Genomic DNA, 14,779 nt, shown 5'->3' on the forward strand with positions numbered 1-14,779 from the left:
TCAGTCACCGTCCTGAACATTATTAGCTCATTGCTAATTTTCAGCTTGTGTCCCTTCCAAGCATCTTGGAACATTTTCTTTCCTGCGCAGAGATTGTTGAGATATTTTCCAGTCTATTTGAGGATTGTACAAATCAAGCATTGTGTTACATTTCAGTCATTTGAAGTTTATGCACTGTACAGGTTTGAATAATGAACCCAAAATGCTTGGATCTGAACTCAAATTAAATAGCATGCGGAAACTTAACTGTCAGACCCTGTAACTCCATATCAGATTACATTCGACCATTCGTTCGCTGAAAACCATGCGAGACATTCTGAGGTGCTGAGGGTATGGATTCCTGCCGCCTTTCCTTCCACAATCATAGGATCACAAAATCGTCACAGCAAAGAAGGATATCATTCAGCTCATCGAGTCTGTACCACCTCTTGGTACAACAATCCCATCGGTCCCACTCCCCAACTCTTTCATAGAATCATAGAACATCGAACCATAGAAAACTACAGCACAGAAAGCAGGCCATTCGGCCCTTCTAGTCTGTGCCAAAACTTTATTCCGCTAGTCCCATTGACCTGCACCCAGCCCTTTCCTCTGCTTATTATTGTCTCTCTCTGGAGAGAAGGAGGATGAGAGGTGATTTGATAGAGGTGTACAAGATGATAAGAGGCACAGATCGAGTGGACAGTCAGAGACTTTTTCCCAGGGCGACAATGGCTAACACGAGGGGGCATAATTTTAAGGTGATTGGAGGAAGGTATAAGGGGGATGTCAGGGGTAAGTTTTTTTACACAGAGAGCGGTGGGTGCATGGAATGCATTGCCAGCAGAGGTTGTGGGGGCAGATACATTGGGGACACTTAAGAGACTCTTAGATAGACACATGAATGATAGAGAAATGGGGGGCTTTGTGGGAGGGAAGGGTTAGATAGATATTAGAGAAGGATAAAATGTCAGCACAACATTGTGGGCTGAAGGGCCTGTACTGTGCTGCAATGTTCCATGTTCTATGTTCTAAATGCTTCTCTGCTTCCACTTGTAAGCCCTGATTGATTCTTTTTCCACCAGCCCTACTTGCAGTGAGTTCCAGATCATTCCCACTTGCTGAATAAAAATGTTTTACCTCACATCCCCTTAACCCAAAATTTGCCTCTATACTCCCTGGACCTTGACGTACTTACTGATTGGAATAGCTTCTTTCTATATCCACCAAAAAGGACAACACAGTGTTGCAGTTGGTAGAGCTGCTGTCTCACAGCTCCAGTGACCCTGGTTCACTCCTGACCTCTGGTGCTGTCTGTGCGGAGTTTGCACACTCTCCCTGACACTGCGTGGGTTTCCCCCGGGTGCTCTGATTTCCTTCCACATTCCTAAGGAGCGTGGGTCGGTAGGTTAATTCATCACTATAAATTACTCCTTGTGTGGGTGTGTGGTAGAATCTGGGGAATGTTGATGGGAATTAATGTGGCATTAATGGGTATAATAGGTTCTTGGCACAAACTCAGTGTGCCAACATAGAACATAGAATAGATCAGCACAGTGACAGGACCTTCAGCCAACCACGATGCCAATTTAAAGTGCATATCTGCCTGTACATGGTCTGTAATCCCTCCATTCCCTGCCCGTTCATGTGTCTGCTAAATGCCTCTTAAACATTATTATCGTACTGTTTTCCACCACTTCCCTCAGCAACTCATTCCAGGGACCTGTCACATCCTGTTAAAAAAAAACTTGCCCCACATGTCTCCTGTAAACTCTTCCCCTCTCACCTTAAAGCTATGCCCTCGAGTATTTGACGTTTTTACCCTGGGAAAAAGACTCTTGTCTCACCTGCGCTCTGTCCGTAACTGCGATCTGCGTCTCCCCGTTGCCAGTCACTTCAACTCCCCCTCCCGCACTATCACTGATATGTCAGTCCTTGGGTCTCCTCCACTACCAGGAGAATTCCAAGCGCAAACTGGAGGAACAGCACCTCATTTTCCATCTTGGAATCTTGCAGCCTAACCGCATGAACATTGAATTCTTCCACTTTAAGTAATCCCCACCCCCCCCCTTCCCCACACACCCCTTACCCACCACACCCCCCCCCACCATGCTTCTTGCCTTCTTCCCTTTCCTAGCCTATCTCTCTTTTTTCTCCCCTCTTGTCTCCTTTCTCTCCTTTGACCCATCCCCCGGTGGATCTGCTCTCCCCAACTACCCCGCACCTGCCTATCACTATCTCCCTATCACCACCCTGTGCCCACGCTGCCTTCCCTCTTTTGTCCACCTATCACTGCTCTGCTTTTCCCTCCTATATATTCGGCTTCCCCTTTTCCTATCTTCAGTCCTGAAGAAGGGTCCTTACCTGAAACGTTGACTACCTGATTTTCTCCACGGATGCTGCCTGGCCTGCTGAGTTCCTCCAGCAACATGGTGTTTTTCGTCTACCCTATCTATGCCTCTCATAATTTTATGAACTCCTATCAGATCTCCCCTCAGCCTCTGACACTCCAGAGAAAGCAATCCAAGTTTGTCCAACCTCTCCTTCACAAGCCAAAGGACCTGGTTCTGTGCTGCATAAATTTTAGTCAGTCATGATCTGGTCAGAAGCAACCAGATTATCTAACAGAGGAGGCTGTGTACACTCCCTGGGGTATGTACATCAGCTTTCGAGGCATTTGTGTAAGAAAAGGATGCTGTATGTGCTGTTGAAATGATCCCTCACAGCTGATTCAGGTTTCGTTGCTAACTCAGAGTGAACTTGGACACATATTATGCTTCATAAGCACAACATTTTATGCTTCTGATCATTATTTCTGTCATATTGCTTCTGGGAAATTCTAAGTTAATTATGAAAAAGAGACTTTGAACGTTCTTGCAGATAAGAAAGATTTCATGAAGGAAGTAAATAATAAACAAATCCTTTCAGCCAATGAATACACAGCTGGTAATGGCTTGAGACAACCATAGATCTAGACGTAAGCAGGTGGAAGGTTAACCAAGTTCAGTTATTCACATATTTAATGGTTCAAAGGTAAACTCTGCCTCTGAATCATATGTGTGGCAACATTTCTTTGCTATTCTTGGACAAGTGGATGGTCATTGTTGACATGAAACAGATACCTGAGGGCACGTACCACCAGGCTTAAGGACAGCTTCTACCCCACTGTGATAAGACTATTGAACGGTTCCCTTATACAATGAGATGGACTCTGACCTCACGATCTATCTTGTTGTGACCTTGCACCTTATTTCACTGCACTTTCTCTGTAGCTGTGACATTTTACTCTGTGTTGTTATTGTTTTTACCTGTACTACATCAATGCACTCTGTACTAAGCCATTGTAACTGCACGGTGCAATGAATTGACCTGTACGATCGGTATGCAAGACAAGATTTTCACTGTACCTCAGTACAAGTGACAATAATGAACCAATACCAAGTGTCACCACGCTTCCGGTGCCAACATAGCATGCCCGCAACTTCCTAACCCATATGTTTTGTCTTGGAATGTGGGAGGGAACCATGTACAAGTAGCTATCATTGTTGAAACTGTACTCTCTTGGACAACCAGTTTGCCTCTGACAAGACTATGACTGACTTAGAGTTATGCAGCACAGAAACAGCTGAACTATCAGCAGCAAACAATCTACTGGAGAAACTCAGCAAGATGGGGAAAAAATTAATTTGTTACCTGATCTAGAACTGTTGAATGAACATGTACTCTGTTTGAAAGGTGTACCTCTAAACACAAGTATATTTATAACTCACAGGGTACCTCCTCCTCTTGCATCCCAACAACACAATAACAGGGGAAACTAGAGAAACAAAGGACTACAGATGCTGGAATCTAGATGAAAAACATGATGATGCTGGAGGAACTCAGCAGGTCAGGCAGCATCCGTGGAGAAAAGCAGTCAGTCAACGTTTCGGGTCAGGACCCTTCTTCAGGACTGAAGATAGGAAAAGGGGAAGCCCAATATATAGGAGGGAAAAGCAGAGCAGCGATAGGTGGACAAAAGAGGGGAGGCGGGGTGGGCACACGGTGATGATAGGTAGATGCAGGTAAGAGATGGTGATAGGCAGGTGTGGGTTGGAAAGAACAGATCCACCAGGGGATGGGTAAAAAGTAGGAAGAGAGAGGTAAAAAAGGGGGGCTAGGAAAGGGAAGAAGAGAAGAAACATGGTGGGGGGGGGCAATAACAGGGGAGTCAGTTGGCAGATTTATTTGCCAATATCTGGAGCAAAAAGCAAAGTTCTGGGGGAATTCAGAGCAACTGACAATTTGCTGGAAGAACTCAGTGGGTCGAGCAGCATCTGTGAGGGGAAAGTAATTGTCGACATTTTGGTCAAAACCTTTCATCAGGACTAAGAGTGGAGAGGGAAGATGGCTAATATGCATCCCATCCAGATGCATCACAGCTTGGGACGGCAACTGCTCTACCTGTGACTGCAAGAAACTGCAGGGAGTTGAGGACACAGCTCAGCACACCATGGAAACCAGCCTCCTCTCTATGGACTCCGTCTACACTTCTCGCTGCCTCAGTAAAGCAGCCAGCATAATCAAAGACCCCACCCACCTGGACATTCTTTCTTCTCCCCCCCTCCCATCAGGTAGAAGATAAAAAAGCCTGAAAGCACGTACCACCAGGCTCAAGGACAGCTTCTATCCCACTGTTATAAGACTATTGAATGGTTCCCTCATACGATAAGATGGACTCTTGACCTCACAATCTACCTCATTCTGACCTTGCACCTTATTGTCTGCCTGCACTGCACTTTCTCTGTAACTGTAACCCTATATTCTGCATTCTGTTATTGCTTTTCCCTTGTACTACCTCAATGTACTGATGTGATGAAATGTTCTGTATGGATGGCATGCAAAACAAAGTTTTTCACTGTACCTCGGTACATGTGACAATAATAAACCAGTTACCAATTTACCATATCTGTCACCTTCCTGTTCCGAACATTCTCCCTTCTTCAGATTCCAAGTTCAGACTTTGTCTCCACAAACCCTTTCTTTCATGAAAGAATTGGGACTGAGTACCTGAGTAACTTAGCACAATGGATAAATTACTGGAACCGTACCCATGCATAAAAAGTGTTCAGATCTCACTATGGTGGGATTTTATTTGATTTAATTAAATGTTCTTAATTATTTTTTAATATGAGTATGTATGTATGCCTGCAGACATTAGGACTTAATTCAGCCAATTAAATAAATTTGGAATTAACATACTCTCGGTATTGGAACCACAAAAATTACTGGGTTGTGATTGAAAACCCAACCCTGAAACCTGCCATCCTTACCCAGTCTGACTGTATGAGACTCCAAAACGATGGGGTTGGAATGAAGGAATTTGGTATTGGGCAATAAAAGCCAGCATTACCAATGAGGGACAAGCCCTGTGAACAATAGCTGGAGATAATTTGTGGGACGTGTTGCAATGTTTGGGAATAGATGACTTTGGATTTACGCCTCCAAACGAGTCTCCGCCACCGGGAGTTTCCACATCGTATCAGGATGAAATTGAAATAAAACAGAGATGCTGGTAGAAATCAGCCATGAAAGCACCATCTATGGAAAGAGAAACCAGTCAACGTTTCGGGTCTGCAACCCTTCCTCAGAAGTCGGGAAAGAGTGGGTTGACTGTTTTCAAAGCAGAGATGGAGGTGGGGTAAGGAGTGAGGTGTAAGACAACAGACTTCATGGAGACAGGTCAAAACAGATCAGGTGATAAGGGGCATGAGTACTGTCCATTAGTGAGGCATTTAAAAGAAATGGGGGTGAGAAAGGGACATAAACTTGACAATGGAAAAGGATGAGGGAGCAGTACTTGAAGCTAGAGGGTTCATTGTTCATTCCAGAAGGTTGCAAAGAGCCAAGAGGAAGATAAGATGTGTTCTTCTGGTAACGTTGTGCATCTATATGCCAGTAGAGCAGGCTGCATTAGACAGGTTGGAAAGGGAGTGGGATTGAGAGTTAAAATGCATTGCAACAGGAACCTCAGGATCACCCCAGTGGTCTAAGTAGCTTCTGCAATCACTCATCCTGATACAGGGTTTTGACCTGAATCATTGACTATCCCTCTGCCTTCAAAGATGCTGCCTGATCCACTGAGTTCCTCCAGCAATTTATTTTTTGCTCCAGATTACAGTACCTGCAGTCTCCTATGTCTCTGCCGTCACAGGTTGACAGCATGGTGAAGAAGGCATTTGGCACACTAGCCTTCATCGCTCAGGGCACTGAGTATAGAAGTTGGGATGTTATGTTGCAGTTGTATAAGATGTTGGTGAGGCCACACTTGGAGTGTTGTGTACAGTTTTGCTCACTTTGCTATAGGAAAAATGCCATTAAGTTGGAAAGAGTGCAGAAAAGATTTACGAGGATGTTGCCAGGACTCGGGTGACTGGGTTATACGGAAAGGGTGGGCAGGCTTGGACTTTATTCAGCGGAGCGTAGGAGACTGAGGGGTGACCTTATAGAGGTGTATAAAATCAGGAGGGGCATAGATAGAATGAATGCAAACAGTCTTTTTTTCCAGGGTTGGGAATCAAGAACTAGAGGGCATAGGTTTAAGGGGAGAGGGGAGAGATTTAATCACAACCTGAGGGGCAATGTTTTAACCCAGGGGGTGGTCCGTATATGGAACAAGCTGCCAGAGGAAGTGGTTAGGGCAGGTACAATAACAACATTTAAAAGTCATTCAGACAGGTACATGGATAAGATATCTTTATTAGTCACATGTACATCGAAACACAAAGTGAAATGCATCTTTTTGCGTAGAGTGTTCTGGGGGCAGCCCACAAGTGTCGTCACGCTTCCAGCGCCAACACAGCATGCCCACAACTTCCAAACCCGTATGTCTTTGGAATGTGGGACGAAACCGGAGCACTTGGAGGAAACCCACGCAGACACGGTGTTACGGACTCAGTGAAAGTCCCTTTAAGATAGAGAGTGTGTGTATGTGTGTGTGGGGCGTGCTTACGTCAATAGAAGATAAAGGACGTAATGACGTTGTTGAAGAAGTTAGAAGAAGAAGGAGAGAGAGAGAGAGAAGGGAGAGAGACACCAGCCTGCTTGTTTTCTCTATCGATGGATGAGAAACAATAACTGTGTTTGCCACTGAAATCCATGTATGGAAGTTGGAAGTAATCCGGTGGAGTTCACTTTGTTGTTGACCTGTAGAAGGAAACAGGTATTTGTGTGTGGACGACCACGATTCGGATGCTTTTCGGGGTGAGGAAGTCACTACCGAGTAAACACTGAAGTGTCGCTTGGGTTCCATCGTGGAACATTTGGATTTCGTATTTACTCTCCCTATGTTTCTCTACATCTACGTCTTATCTTCAGACAACGGTGGTTGTTGAAGAAGCCTTTGCTCATGTTTCACCTTATGGCTTGCAGAACTGAACTTTAAGAACCATTCCTGAACTTGGAGTTTGGGACTTTGTCACACACACATGACGAGTTTAGTTTTGGGGTTAACGTTCGAGGTTTAACATTTTTGAATTCTAACATACTAACATTTTTACTTTTATTTTACGTATTATCATAAGTAGTGATTAATAAAATAGCTTTTAACACTGAATCATGCTCAGTGTGTTTCGTTTGTTGCTGGTTCGTGACACACGGGGAGGACATACAAACTCCTTACAGACAGTGGTCAGAATTGAAACCGGGTCGCTGGCGCTGTACTACACTACACTACCGTGGATAGGAATGGTTTAGTGGAATATGTGTCAAGTGCGGCCAAATAGGACTAGCAAAGGTGGGCATTTTAGTCGGCATGGACAAGTTGGGCTGAAGGGCCTGTTTCCAAACTGTATGACTCTATGTGTTTGGTCATTGGTTTGTAATTGTCACATGTACTGGGATACAGGGAAAAATTTTTTTGGATGCCGTCCAGACAGATGATTTCATTACAACAGTGCATTGAGGTAGTACAAGGGAAAACAATACCAGAATGCAAAATAAAGTGTTACAGTTACAGAGAAAGTACAGTGCAGGCAGATAATAAGGTGCAAGGCCATGATGAGGTAGGTTGTGAGGTCAACGGTCCATTTTATCGTACTAGGAAACCGTTCAATAGTCTTATAACAACAGGATAGAAGCTGTCCTTGAGCCTGGTAGTACGTGCTTTCAGGGTTTTGTATCTTTATCTTCTGGATCAGCCTACCATGAGGGACTTGTTAAATGCCTTACTGAAGTCCACTAGACAACATTCACTGCCCTACCCTCATCAATCACCTTCATCACCCCCTCAGAAAACTCAACCAAGTTTGTAAGACATGACCTGCCCTGCACAAAGCCATAGTGATTATCCCCAACAAGACCATGTTTTTCCAAATGCAAGTGAATCCTATCCCTAAGAATTCTCTCTAATAGCTTCCCTCCCACTGATGTGAGGCTCACTGGCTGATAATTTTCTGGATCATCCCTATTTCCCTTTTGACCAACATTGGCTACTCTCCAGTCCTCTGGGACCTCACTTGTGGCTAGAGAGGATACAGAGATCTCTGACAAAGCCTCAGCAATCTCCTCTCTTGCCACTCTCAATAACCTGGGATGAATCCTATCAGGCCCTGGGGACATCCATCTTCATGTTCTTCAGTAGAGCCAACACCTTCTCCTTTGCCTTATCTCAACATGTCCTAGAATATTAGCATATCCCATACTGGTCTCACTATGGCGGCACGGTAGTGTAGCGGTTAGTGTAATGCTCTTACAGCGCCAGTGACCCAGGTTCAATTCCGGCCACTGTCTGTAAGGAATTTGTATATTCCCCCCATGTCTGCGTGGGTTTCCTCCAGGTGCTCCGGTTTCCTCCCGCATTCCAAAGATATACAGGTTAGGAGCTGTGGGCATGCTATGTTGGCGTGGTGACACTTGTGGGCTGCCCCCAGCACATTCTCAGTATCCGTTTAGTACCTCGCCCACGTCCTCTGGCCCCAGGCATAAATTGGTATTGGTATTGGTTTACTATTGTCACTTGTACGGAGGTGCAGTGAAAAGCTTGTCTTGCATACCGATCATACAGATCAATTCATTACACATTGCAGTTACATTGAGTTAGTACAGAGTGCATTGATGTAGTACAGGTAAAAAACAATAACAGTACAGAGTAAAGTGTCACAGCTACAGAGAAAGTGCAGTGCAATAAGGTGCAAGGTCACAACAAGGTAGATCGTGAGATCATCGTCCATCTCATTGTATAAGGGAACTGTTCAATAGTCTTATCACAGTGGGGTAGAAGCTGTCCTTAAGTCTGGTGGTACGTGCCCTCAGGCTCTTGTATCTTCTACCCGATGGAAGAGGAGAGAACAGAGAATGTCCCAGGTGGGTGGGGTCTTTGAGTATGCTGGCTGCTTCACCAAGACAACGAGAGGTAAAGACAGAGTCCAAGGAGGGGAGGCTGGTTTCCGTGATGTGCTGGGCTGTGTCCACAACTCTCTGCAGTTTCTTGCGGTCCTGGGCAGAGCAATTACCATACCAAGCCATGATACATTTTGATAGGATGCTTTCTGTGGTGCATCGGTAAAAGCTGGTGAGAGTCAAAGGGGAAAACCCAAATTTCCTTAGCCTCCTGAGGAAGTAGAGGCACTGGTGTTGGTATTGGTATTGGTTTATCATTGTCACGTGTACCTTTGTCCTTGAGTGGTCTTCTCCCTAGCTACCTAAGTTGTTGAGTGCAGGGACAGGTTTCGCCAATAGAATGAGAGTGTTGGTGGAGGGGAACTGGTTGAGCCTCTGTTCAAGGAAGAACTGGATGGCCCTCATATCTTCCTGATGTGGATTGCAGGAACTGAAGTAAATTGGTCAGTATAGTTATTGAATTGCTTTATTTTTGCCACATCCGCATAACATGACATGATCTAATTGATAGAAGCTGATCAGTATAATTATTAAATTACAACCACGTGGGTAGTATTCTGAGTCAAGAGCTTCCAGTTTCAAATCCCACAGTAGAGACAAGCTCAAAGATCAGAATCAGGTTTATTATTGCTGACTTATATATCATGAAGTTTCCTCTGGGTGCTCCGGTTTCCTCCTACATTGCAAAGACATACGGGTAGGTTAATTTGGGTTTAAAATGGGCGGCGTGGACTCGCTGGGCCGGAAGGGCCTGTTACCATGCTGTAAATAAAAAAAAGAATTCTCACAAACAGCAAACCAAAAAGTAAATTACATTTTAGGGCGGCGCTGTAGCGTAGCGGTTAGCATGATGCTATTACAGCACCAGCGATCGGGGTTCGATTCCCGTCGCTGTCTGTAAGGAGTTTGTGCATCCTCCCGTGTCTGCGTGGGTTTCCTCCGGGTGCTCCAGTTTCCTCCCACATTCTACAAACGTACGGGTAGGTTAATTTGGGGGTTTAAAATGGGCGGCGTGAACTCGTTGGGCCGGAAGGGCCTGTTACCATGCTGTAAATAAAAATTTTTTTTTAAATTTGTTGTTTTGCAGCAACAGTAGTGAAAAGACATAAAATTACTGTAAATTACAAAATAAATTAGTGTGAAAAAGAGGAATAACAAGGTGGTGTTCATGGGTTCATGATGGCGGAGGGAAAGAAGCTGTTCCTGAATCATTGAGTGTGGGTCTTCAGGCTCCTGTACCCCCTCCCTGATGGTAATAATGAGAAGAGGTCATGTCCCGGGTGATGAGGGTCCTTAGTGATGGATGCCACCTTCTTGAGGCACTGCATCTTGAAGATGTCTTTGATGGCAGGGAGGGTTAAGACCATAAGACATAGGAACATAGGAGAAGAGTTAGGCCATTCGGCCCATCAAGTCTACTTTGCCATTCGATCATGGCTGATACATTTTTCCCTCTCAACCCCATTCCCCTGCCTTCTACGCCTTTATTCTTTCTACCAAAATGTATGACCATACACTTCCCTATGCTGTATTCCATCTGACACTTCTTTGCCCATTCTCCCAACCTGTCCAAGTCTTTCTGCAGACTCCCTGCTTCCTGAACACGATCTGCCCCTCCACTGATCTTCGTATCATCCACAAACTTGGCCATAATGCCATCAATTCCGACATCCAGGTCATTAACATATCACATGAAAAGTAGCAGACCCAACACTGACCCCTGCAAAACGCCACTCGTCATCAGCAGCCAACCAGAAAAGGCCCCCTTTATTCCCACTCTTTGCCTTCTGCTAGTCAGCCAACCTTCTATCCATGCTAGTACCTCTCCTGTAATACCATGGGCTCCTATCTTGTTTAGCAGCCTCATGTGCGGCACCTTGTCAAAGGCCTGCTGAAATTCCAAGTAAACAACATCCACTGACTCTCCTTTGTCTATCCTGCTTGTTACTTCCTTAAAGAATTCCAACAGATTTGTCGGGCAAGATCTCCCCTTAAGGAAACCATGCTGACTTTGGCCTATATTATCATGTGCTGCCAAGTACCCTGAAAGCTCATCCTTAATAATGGACTCTAAAATCTTACCAACTACTGAAGTCAGGCTAACCGGCCTATAATTTCCCGTCTTTTCCCTTCCTCCCTCTTAAGGAGTGGAGTGACATTTGCGATTTTCCAGTCCACTGAAACCAGTCCTGACTCTAGTGATTCTTGAAGGATCACTGTTAATGCCTCCACAATCCCTTCAGCTACCTCTTTCAGAACCCCGGTCCATGTGACTTATCCACCCTTAGACTTTTCAGCTTCCCAAGGACTTTCTCCTTAGAAATAGTGACCACACTCACTTCTGGCCACTGACTCTCTCGAATTTCTGGTATGTTGCTGGTGACTTCCACCGTGAAGACTGACGCAAAATACTTATTCAGTTTGTCCACTATTTCTTTGTTCCCCATTACTACTCCTCCAGTGTCATTTTCCAGTGGTCCGATGTTCACTCTTGCCTCTCTTTTACTCTATATATCTGAAAAAACTTTTGTTTTTCTCTTGTATATTATTGGCTAGCTTACCTTCATATTTCATCCTTGGACTCTGTCTTTACCTCTCGCTGCCTTGGTGAAGCAGCCAGCATAATCAAAGACCCCACCCACCCAGGTCATTCACTCTTCTCTCCTCTTCCATCGGGTAGAAGATACAGGAGCCTGAGGGCACGTACCACCAGACTTAAGGACAGCTTCTACCCCACTGTGATAAGACTATTGAACGGTTCTCTTATACGATGAGATGGACTCTGATCTCACGATCTACCTTGTTGTGACCTTGCACCTTATTGCACTGCACTTTCTCTGTAGCTGTGACACTTTACTTTGTACTGTTATTGTTTTTACCTGTACTACCTCAATGCACTCTGTACTAACTCAATGTAACTGCACTGTGTAATGAATTGATCTGTACGATTGGTATTCAAGACAAGCTTTTCACTGTACCTCGGTACAAGTGACAATAATAAACCAATACCAATACCAATTATTGCTTTTTTAGTCACTTTCTGTTGGTTTTTAAAAGCTTCCCAATCCTCTAGCTTCCCGCTAATCTTTGCAATATTGTATGACCTCTCATTTGCTTTTTTATGCTGTCTTTGACTTCCCTTGTCAGCCATGGTTACTTCATTCTCCCTTTAGAATGCTTCTTTTTCTTTGGGATGAAATGATCCTGTGTCTTCCGAATTACTCCCAGAAACTCCTGCCATTGCTGATCTCCCGTCATCCCTGCTAGGGTCCCCTTACAACCAACTGTGGCCCGTGATGGAGCCGGCTGAGTCTACAACCCTCTGCAGCCTCTTGCGATCCTGTGCATTGGAGCCTCCATAGCACCCTGTGATGCGCCCAGTCAGAATGCTCTCCACCGTACATCTATAGAAATATGCAAGAGTCTAGTAGACTAGTACTCCAGTGTGGCACTGAGGGAGCGCTGCACTGTTGGAGGTGCTATCATAGTCATACACTCACACAGCAAGGAAAGAGGCCATTCAGCCCAACAGGTCCATGCCAAACAAGATGCCCATCTAAGCTAGTCCCATTTGCCCATATGTTTGGCTGTCTTGTGGATAAGATGTCAAAAGGTAGAGAGAGAGAAGATCCTATTTGATGAAAAGAAGTGGGGTTCTCCTGGGCCAGTGTTTATCCATCAATCAACTTCACTAGAGTATTGTCAGCACCACATTGTTATCTATAGGAGTTTGGTGTGGCTGTTGTGTTTCTTACATTATAACAATGACTATATTTTATTAGCTGCATAGATCTTTGGGATGGTATGAAGGTGGTAGTATAAATCAGTCTTTCTTTCCTGTCAGCAGGATGGTAGATGATAGTCCCAATGTCTGTTGGTCTTTCCTTGCCTAGCACAACCAATGTTATTTTCCCTCAATGTATCATTTCTCCTCCATCAACCACCCTCCACCACCATCAATGTTCATGCTCTTTCTCTGGGCCCAACACTTGTTTCTTTGACCCCCCTTTGCCTGGAATTCCATCAATATCCCACAATCACTCACATCAGAAACTTATCCTTAGATCTGAGCATTTTTCCTACTAATGAGGTCAGGCTAACTGGTCTGTAGTTCCCTGTTTCCTCTCTCTCACTCTTCTTCAATTGTGAGATTACATAGTCTATAGGATCCATTCTGGGACCTATGGAAGGAAGCAACCACATCATTCACTATCTCCAAAGCCACTTCACACTTGCCCTGGAGTGTAGGTGACTGAGGGTGACCCTTATAGAGGCTTATAAAATCATGAGGGGCATGGATAAGGTGAATGGTCATAGTCTTTTTACCTAGGGTAGGGGAGTCTAAGAGGGAATAGGTTTAGGGTGAGAGGGGAAATATTTAAAGGGGGCCTGAGGGGTAACTTTTCATTCAGAGGGTGGTCAGTATATGGAACGGGCTACCAGAGGAAGTGGTTGAGAGGGTTACAATAACAATGTTTAAAAGACACTTGGACAGGTACATGGACGGGAAAGGTTGAGAGGGATGTGGGCCAAATGCAGGCAAATGGGACTAGCTTGGATAGACATCTTGGTCGGCATGGACGAGTTGGGCTAAAGGGCCTGTTTCCATGCTGCATGACTCTCTGACCCACAGGCACAACCCTCCCCACCATCGAGGGTATCTTCAAGAGGCGGTGCCTCAAGAAGGTGGCATCCATCACTAAGGACCCTCATCATCCGGGACATGCCCTCTTCTCATTACTACCATCGGAGAGGAGGTACCGGAGCCTGAAAACCCACACTCAACGATTCAGAAACAGCTTCTCCCCCTCCACCATCAGATTTCTGAATGGTCCATTAACCCATGAACACTACCCCATTATCCTTTTGCACTATTTATTTATTTTGTAATCTATAGTAATTTTTATGTCTTTGCACTGTGCTGCTGCTGCAAAACAACACATTTCATGACATTTCAGTGATAATAAACCTGATTCTAATTCTGATCCATACATACCAACCAGCTCCCATAATATTATTACATTTAAAAGTCCCACATAAGTGCATATATGTTCATTTCTACTGTAGAACTAGCTCCCTTTCTGTCTCCACTTTTAGTAATTGTTCTTTCTCATCAGTTCTGTGTGCCTTTGATGGCATCATTACAATACAAAGTTAATGGCAGGATTCTGGGTAGTGTGCAGGAGCAGAGGGATCTGGGGGTTCATATCCACAGATCCCTGAAAGTTGCCTCACAGTTGGATAGGGTAGTTAGGAAAGCGTATGGGATGTTAGCTTTCATAAGTCGTGGGATCGAGTTTAGGAGCCGCGAGGTAATGATGCAGCTCTACAAAACTCTGGTTAGACCACACTTGGAGTACTGTGTCCAGTTCTGGTCGCCTCATTATAGGAAGGATGTGGAAGCATTGGAAAGGGTGCAGAG

This window comes from Pristis pectinata, chromosome 4 (assembly GCF_009764475.1).
Source record: "Pristis pectinata isolate sPriPec2 chromosome 4, sPriPec2.1.pri, whole genome shotgun sequence".
NCBI classification, from domain to species: Eukaryota; Metazoa; Chordata; class Chondrichthyes; order Rhinopristiformes; family Pristidae; genus Pristis; species Pristis pectinata.